Here is an 8,941-nt window from a genome sequence, read left to right on the forward strand (position 1 = left end):
CCCTTAGTGTTGACAGCACAACTCCTCCTTATCGCTAGGCTACTAGCCCTACCCACCATCAAGAGGGACAATTTTCCAGTCATTTGGTATCTTTTTTAAAACTATGAAGATCTCTTGAACTGCATCTTCAAACAATTTATCATTTTTATCAAATGTAGAGAAAATAGCATTAATGTATTCACCAGCTTATATCTCCCATTGGTCAATAGTTCAACTTATAGAGTTACTTTCCTATTTATGATTTTAAAAAATGAGTGTCAAACAGACATAGACAATTCAGATAAAAGATTTGGGTGAGAAAGTCAATATGTTATTGATGAGCACTGTCTTTTGGCATGAGAGAACAAGCAAGAGTCAAAAGGAATTGAAATATTTCACAATAGATGTCTGATACATGCTAGCGATTTACCTCTTATACTTTTACTATATGGTACTAATAAGGTTTAGATAGAATTTCTTGACGTTTAATGTTAAAATCCATTCATTTTATTTAAAAAATAAGTTAAATGAAAGTTTACAAAAAAATTTGTTTTCTATTTAACCGTTTATTTAGATTTGTTTTACAACATTAATTACATTGTAAATAATTTAATCATACTTTTCCTACCTTCCCAATAAAATTTTCACTTCCACTATTTCTTCTAAAATATCCATTTCTGAGAACAAAACAAAACAAAACAAAACCTGTATTGTACCTAATTACCCTTTGGGATCACCTAAAAGCGATCCCACTGGAAGATCCTGCACAGAGTAGAGGTTAATGAGGAACAAGCACAAAACATACAAAAGCTAGGGCTTACTGGTCTGATAGAGACTTAACAGAACCCCGGAAACTATGACCTTTAGTAACCTTTTGAACTTGGGACAAAACTCACACCTTTGGCTCACCTTTCAGTAAGACATTTGAGCCTAGCATTTGATCAGTAACACTAGGGAGACTCTCATCACTTAGTCTATCACATAAGGTAAAAAAGAATAGTATTTGTGTTAAAGTTCCTAATGTATTCCAGTGCAGCGTGATTGCCTAATTATTGTATGTATGGCAAGTAACAATCTTGAATAAGAACTACATTACTAAGTGGACTAGGAGAAAAGGGATAAAGGGAGGAAAATGTGCAACAATGAATGAATGAAACCCAACCTTTCTGTAAATTTTCATGAAAAACACAAATTAAAAGAGAGAGAGGGGGAGGAAATAAACCAAAATATAAAAAAAAATTAATCCTTAATGAGAATGAAATTTCTGTATCATGAAAATACAAAAACTTTAACATAGACCTTAATGATGGTTATGCAGCACGGCAAATGTACTTATTCTCATTCAATTGTTTAAAAAAAGAAAAATAGTTTAAATTGAGAAAAAAAAATCCCCAAACAAAAAAGAAAAGTCCAGTAAACACAAATTGAATTTTACTTTACAAATTACTTTCTAGTAAATTTACTGGAAAATTCCTGCTGCAATCCCAACACTTCTCCATTTAAAACTACCAGCTGCTCCTTGAGAAGATGAACATCTCCTCCAGTGTGATTAAATACCCAGAAAACCCACTGGAGAATCATCTCAAGGTCACTCAATAACAGTAGGCCACATAAAAATGATTCTTGATAGATTTTACAAGGGTTTTTGTCATTAGGGGTGTGTAGTCCACTACAATTTTACAGCAATTCTATGAACAACAAAGGAAACCTTGCCTTTTCCTGTGCTGTGTTCATGATCTTCACTATATTCAAGATCTAGTGGCCACGTGGTAAGAAGTTGAGCTACAATCCCAAAGGCATGTGGTTCGTATCCACCAAATGCTCTGCAGGAAGGTGATGGGCAATCTCCTCCTATGCAATTTCCAACTCTGAAAATTCACTGGAGGGTCAGCTAAGGTTCAGTTCTGACAACCACCCGCTTCTGTACCTATGGTGGCCTAGTGGTATGAAGTTGTGTTATATATCAAATACACTTATAGTACAAATTAGTAAGAGGATTGAATAAAAGTTAACACTGTGTTGTTGTTAGGTGTTGAGTCAAATACAACTCGTTGTGAACAACACTATCTGAACATTGTCTTATCCTGTGCGATCCCCACAATCTCTGACACTCTCAAACCAATTGCTGCAGTGACTATGTTAACCCATATAGTTAACATAGGAGGAGAGGGTCTTTCTCTCTTCCACAGTCCTTCCATCTTTTCAAGACTGATGTCCCTCTCCAAGGAATAAACTCTCCTAGCAACATACTCAAAGTCTATGAGATGAAGCCTCATCATTCTTCCTTCTAAGGAGTACTCTGGATGCACCTTCTCCAAGTCATATCTATTTGTTCTTTTGGCAGTCCATAGGATATTCAGCTATTCCAACACCACATTCAAAGACATTAACTCTTCTTTTACTATTCTTAATTGTTGTCTAGCTTTCAGATGCTAAGCAAGTGAATTCAAAGACAATTGCCTGAATCAGGAACACTTTAGTCCTCAAATTGATAAAACTAATCCTCAATAATCTGAAGAAGTCTCTGACTTCAAATTTCCCCAGTGCAAAATGTCTTCTGATTTCCTGAATGTTACTACTACGTGTAATGATTGTGGATTCAAGTAAGATGAAGTCATTGACACTATCAATCTTTTCTCCATTTACCTTAATGTTACCTGTTAGTCCAATGGTGAGAATTTAGCCATCTACAGTAAGTTCTTCATACCCTCTTCACTTTGAGGTTCTTGGGTGGCCTAGTGATAAGAAGAGGTGCTTCAATTCCAAAAGCATGTAGTTCAAATCCACCAGCTATAATACAGAAAGATACACAAAGAAGACATATTGTCTCTGAAAGCCCACTGGAGGATCAGGTATCGGTTAATTCTGACTCAGCAGCAAACAACAATATCTTTTGGTTAGCAATTTCTAGGCACAGTAACTGACTTTTCAAGCAATGATATGTGTAATATATATTTCTATATGTTGTTGTTGTTATGTACCGTCAAGTCGCCTGCAACTCATAGCGACCCTATGTACAACATCCCTAAACTCCACTCTGTCCTGTGCCAATCGCACTGTCTCTGACACTCCCATCGCAATTATCCCAGTTATTGAATCAATCCACCTCATAGTGGGCCTTCCTCTCCTGCGCTGTCCCTCCACCCTCCCAAGCATGATCTCCCTCTTCAAGGACCGGTCTCTCCTCACAACATGTCCAAAGTATGTGAGACGGAACCTCAGAATCCTTGCCTCCAAGGAGCAACCCTGTTTAACCCTTTCCAAGACAAATCTTTTTGTTTTCATAGCAGTCCATGGTACTTTCAATACTCTTCTCCAGGACCACAGCTCAAAGGCATCAATTCTCCTTCTATCCTCCTTGGTCATTGTCCAACTCTCTGATGCATAACAGGTGATTGCGAAGACCGTGGCCTGTATCAGATGCACCTTAGTCTCCAAAGAGATACCATTGCTCTTCAGCACTTTGGAGAGGTCCCTAACAGCAGACTATCCCATGGCAATGCGCCTTTTAATTTCCTGGCTGCTGGTGCCAAGACTGTTGACTATGGAGCCAAGCAAACTAAAGCTGTGTACAATATCAATCTCTTCACCATCCATCCTGATGCTGCCAATTGGTCAGGTGGTGAGAATCTTTGTCTTCTTAACATTGAGCCTCAATCCATATTGTAGGCTGCAGTCCTTGACACTTTGCAGCAGGCGCTTCAGGTCCTCCTCAGTTTCAGCAAGCAGGGTTGTGTCATCTGCATAACACAGATTGTTGATAAATCATCCACCAATCTTGACCCCACATTTCTCCTCATAGAGCCTCGCCTCCCTGATAATCTGTTCTGCATATAGGTTGAAAAGGTATGGAGATAGGATGCATCCCTGGCGTACTCCCTTCCCAATTTTGAACCATGCAGTGTACCCCTGCTCTGTTCTGACGACTGCCTCCTGGTCCAAGCATAAGTTTCTCATTAGAACGATCAAGTGTTCTGGGATTCCCATTCTTCTCACAGTCAGCCACAGTTTTGAGCCTAACTTACACTCTCAGAATTGAAGCAAAAACTTCCACCTATTTTTCTTCATCTCCAATGCAGTAGATCATATGATCATCTGATTAAAAATGTTCCATTCCAGTCCATCTTATTTACCAGTACCTAATATGTCAATATACATGTGTTCATTCTTTCCTAGCGATGTCCCATTTTCATTCAGTCATGCTTCTCATACTTCTCATTACAGTGACTGTGTTTTTCTTCCATCTTATTTTTATTATTACTGGATCATTCAATTTTTGCCCATAGTATATTTTTCAGTTATGTAACTTGAGGCATGAATTTGTTCTTCAGTTCTCTCAGCTTGTGAAATGTTGAGCTCTTTTTTTTTTTCATTTTCTCACTCCAGCTCTTTCCATGTTTTGTTGTAATCCTTTCATTTTTCTTTTCAAGCTATATTTTGAAATCTTCTAATAGCCTTTATTTCCTCACTTCTTTCCCTTGTTTTGGTTTCTCTATATAAGAAGCTACACTTGGCCGTTTGAGGCCACCAGCTGCTCTGTGGAAGAATGGGCAATCTCCTCCCTTGCACATAATTGCCTCTGAAAACCCACCAAAGGTTAGTATCGGTTCCAACTCTATGGAACTCAACAACAACAACAACAACATATTCTAGTGCAAGTTTTATTGTTTTTTCTGACATCAACTTTTCTCTTTTCTTTCCCTCTGTCTTTCTAATGATCTTTTACTTTGTTTCTGGCTGATATCCTCAATGTCATTCATTGCTTTTTTTGAACTTTGATCCTTAGTAGTCAAACTCTCAAACCTATTTGTGAGAAAGATTTTAAACTCAGGTGAGGAAGGTTCAAGGTCTTATTTTGGATTTGTAGGTTTGTTTTCATCTTCTTCAGCTTCATCTTGTACTGGCATATGTGTTGCTGATGGTCTGTTCCACACACAACACCTGGCATGGTGTTGATTGCTTATATTGAGCTTCTCCAACAGCTCTGGTGGCCTAGTAGCAAGAAGCTGTGCTGCAATCCCTAAGGCATGTGGCTAGAGGCCACCAGCTGTTCCAAGAGCGAAAGATTAACAATCTCCTTCCATAGGATTAATTATTTCAGAAAATCTACTGAAGGGTCAGCTATGAGTTGGTTCCAAATCTACAGTACACAACAACAACAACCAATTCTCTCCACAAATATAGTCAGTCTGATTCTGTGTAGTAGAAAAGGTAAAGTCCATATGAAAAATTTCAGATTTTTAAAAATAGCATTGTATTTTAATTATTTTAACAAACATTTACAAAGAAGCTAGGTTTTCATTCATTTTAGTATTACACCTTTTACTTCCTCATCCTCCCTCCCCCACCTCTAGTTCACTTTAAAAAAAATCCATTCATGGTTCACAACAGATTTCTTGTTTATAAAAGATATTTACAATGAATAATTGATTAATTACAAAATGTAATCAATCTCCAGCCTTATTGCTTTCACCAAGCCATATTTCTGAATACTAGTACCTCTTCCTTGTTCCAAACTTTTTCATTTCAGTCAGCAATTACTATTAGTTAATCTTGATTGCCTAAATGATAAATTTCAGAGTAACAAATTTGGTTGAAATCTTCAAGCTCCTCCATGTTAGCTTTAGTTGCTGGTGCATATATTTGAATAATTACTGTATTAATAGATCTTCCTTGTATACCTAACCAAGAAGTAGTTGCCTGAACAGAGCAAGGAGGCACTGTATGGTTTAAAATCAAGAAAGGCTGTTCATCAAGGCTGCTTCCTTTCTCCATAGCTATTCAATATGTATGCTGAAAAGTAACTTGGGAAGCAGAACTTCATGAAGAAAAGTGTGGTATCAATAACCTGAGCTAGGCTGATCATTGAATGTGAGGAGGACTTGAGAAGCTTGCTGTGGAAAAACAAGGACTGCAGCCTTCAATGTGGGTTATATCTCAACATTAAGAAAGTAAAAATCCTCACCATTAGGCCAATGCACACCATCATGGTAGGAAGAGAAAACATTAAAGCTGTCTACTATTTGATCTTACTTGGATCTGCAAACAATCATCTTGGTACCAGCAGTTAAGAAATAAAAAGAAAAAATGTATTTGAAAATTTTCTGTCAGTGATTTCTTCATAGCTCTAAACAAAAAAAGCTGACTTTTGAAAGACTGAGGAGCTTATGATTCAATCCATGTTGTCACTGTCCTCCAACACCGCAACCCAAATACATTGATTTTTCTTCTGTCATCTTTAGTACAGCTCTCAGACACATAGCAGGTATTTGGAAAGCCTGTGGCTTGAATCAATTGTACCTTAGTCTTTAGACTGACATTATTGCTCTTCAGGTCTTTGGAGAAATCTCTCAGTGCAGACATGTCTCCTAATCTGGTCGCTGAAACCAAGGGTGATGGCTGTGGATCCAAGCAAAATTAAATAACTGATAATTTTAGTCTTTTCACCATTTATTAAGATGTTGTATATAGGTCAAGTGGTGAGAATTTTTTTGGGTTTTTTTTATATTTAGATAGAAGCCATATAAAAGCCTGCAGTCCATGATCCTCTGGAGCAAGGACTTAAGGTTTTCCTCATTTTCATCAAGTAAGTTGTGTCATTTGCATAACACGGGTTGTTGATGAAAACTCCACCAAACCTTATGCCTATGTTATGAGACTGTATTCCAGAAACTCTGTCAACATGAAGAAAAGATGCCAGTTTTGTGTTCAAGACTTCTGTTCATACGGTCATTATGGGTCGTCTACAACTGTATGGCACTAAACAACAACAACAACAAATATTGTTAATAGTGTTCTACACCTATCATGTAATGCATGCTATGCACTGGTTAACAATACTGTGAAGACTAGTTCATCGATTTCACAAAACTTGATGGTCAAATAAATTATATGTGGTAAAAACTTTAACTAGTAGAGGACTTTATCAATACTTGAAATGCTCAGACATGGACAGAGAGACTTGAAGATCACAAGTCGAAGTTCATTCAAAGCTACAGGAAAAGAACATTAACAGGTAACTGCCAGGAAGTCAAATCAGATTCAGACAGAGCTATGAAATAAGGTGATATTACTACTAATACCAGTGTGATCTTTACTAATAGCAGAACACACCAGAAAGATTGTTGCTGTTGTTGATTGTCTTCGAGTTGAGCACGACTCATAGTAACCTTGTGAACAAAAGGCCTAAAGAATTTCTACAACTATCAAAATTTATCAAAATTCATAGAGTTTTCAGAGGTAAGTAAATTCAGCCATGTGAATCACAATAAATCAGGAGTAACATGAGAAGAATGAGAATTACAGAACACTTACTTGTACTTATGAGAAACTTGTATGTAAATTGAAGCATCATAAAGCAGTCATACTCAAGGAGTTTAATTTCTTCAGTTTTTGTAGAGGATGAATAAGAATTACACAAATTTTCTGTAATTATAATATTTAATAAACTATTTTTGGTTTTGCTTACAAATATATTAAAGTAATTCATGTAAGTTAATTTAAAAAAAATAACGGGAACTGAAATACAGAGAGAAAACCAAAATAAACCTAAAACAATTATAATTAGTTACATTAATCAGTGATAATTAAAGAAATACAATGTAATATTTATAAATGATTCCATGAAAAAACAATATGAAAAACTGTTAAAAAGAAAAAAGTGGCTTTAGGAGATTCATTTTCATGGCTCGCCTGTCAGAGATCTTCATTCAAAGCCCTCTGGATAGAGACTAAGTTTTCACCCCTAGTATCATGCCACTCCACAGACAAAGGACGACAATAGATCTCAGGAAAGAAGACTTGGTCAGATGAGACTCTTTTAACAAGAACCAGCACTTTCAGGTGAGCCAAAGAGGGAAGGGTATGAGACTCCCCTGGAGAAAGTCTCCTCCATTCGAGGATTCCTGCCACTATAAGGCCATCTCAGGGACCAAAGAAGACAATAGAATTTGGGACCAGGAGCTAGGAGCAGGGGAGAGAATCACTTTCACAGTTGGTACACTGAGTTGGTAGAGAGAAAAATGTTTGCAAAGCCCCTGAACAAAAACTGCTTAAGTGAAGCACCTGGTCTCATATGACTCTGCACCTCTAGAGACCAAAAAATGCAATCAAGTTTTGGAGAGAGGACTACAATGAGGAAAGATTCCTGCAGGACCACCTTGCAGACCAGACTGAACCTGAGAGACATTAGGAAAGGAAAACCTTCCCAGAAAAGACTTCAAGCAGAGTGAGTGGCCCACCTTATTGATGGAAATTTTAAAAATGGCAACTAATTGATGACATCATAAAGATAAATACTACTGACAATTTTTGCAGACACAATAAAAATAGCCAAACACTTACTAAGAAAAACTTCACATAATGTCAAGAATGCAGCTGACAAATTCAAACTTTGTGAAAAAAATAAAGCCTTCTATGAATAAAAAAAAATAACAAAAAAACACCAGAGTGTACCTCAGACCCCATGATCATCCCAGAGTCAGGGAGGCAAAAGACATATTGATATGGAGTCATTTGAACAACTATGAGAGCAGGTACAGTGACAGGCACATAGACCAATGGAACATAAACGGAAACCCAGAAATTAACCCATCTATGCATGGTTAACTGATATTTGACAAAGAAACAAAAATTATCAAATGAAGAAACATCAACATCTTTAGCAAATAGGGCTGGAAAATTGGACTGCTACCAGCAGAAAGCTTAAACAGTATCCACAGCTTATATCATATGCAAAAACCAACTCAACGTGGATCAGAGATCTAGGGATAAAGACTAAAACCATAAAGATCATAAGAGACAAACGTGACCAAGCTTAGAATGTTTAACTTAGAGTATAAATACACTCACAAATACAGTAAGAAATGCACAACCAGGAGAGGATAAAATTGATGAACAAGACCTTGTGAAGATTAAAACCCTGTGTGTGTGTGTGTGTGTGTGTGTGTGTATATATATATAT

The sequence above is a fragment of the Elephantulus edwardii genome, unplaced genomic scaffold (assembly GCF_000299155.1).
Source record: "Elephantulus edwardii isolate Elephantulus edwardi_28Jun2011 unplaced genomic scaffold, EleEdw1.0 scaffold00299, whole genome shotgun sequence".
Classification (NCBI taxonomy): Eukaryota; Metazoa; Chordata; class Mammalia; order Macroscelidea; family Macroscelididae; genus Elephantulus; species Elephantulus edwardii.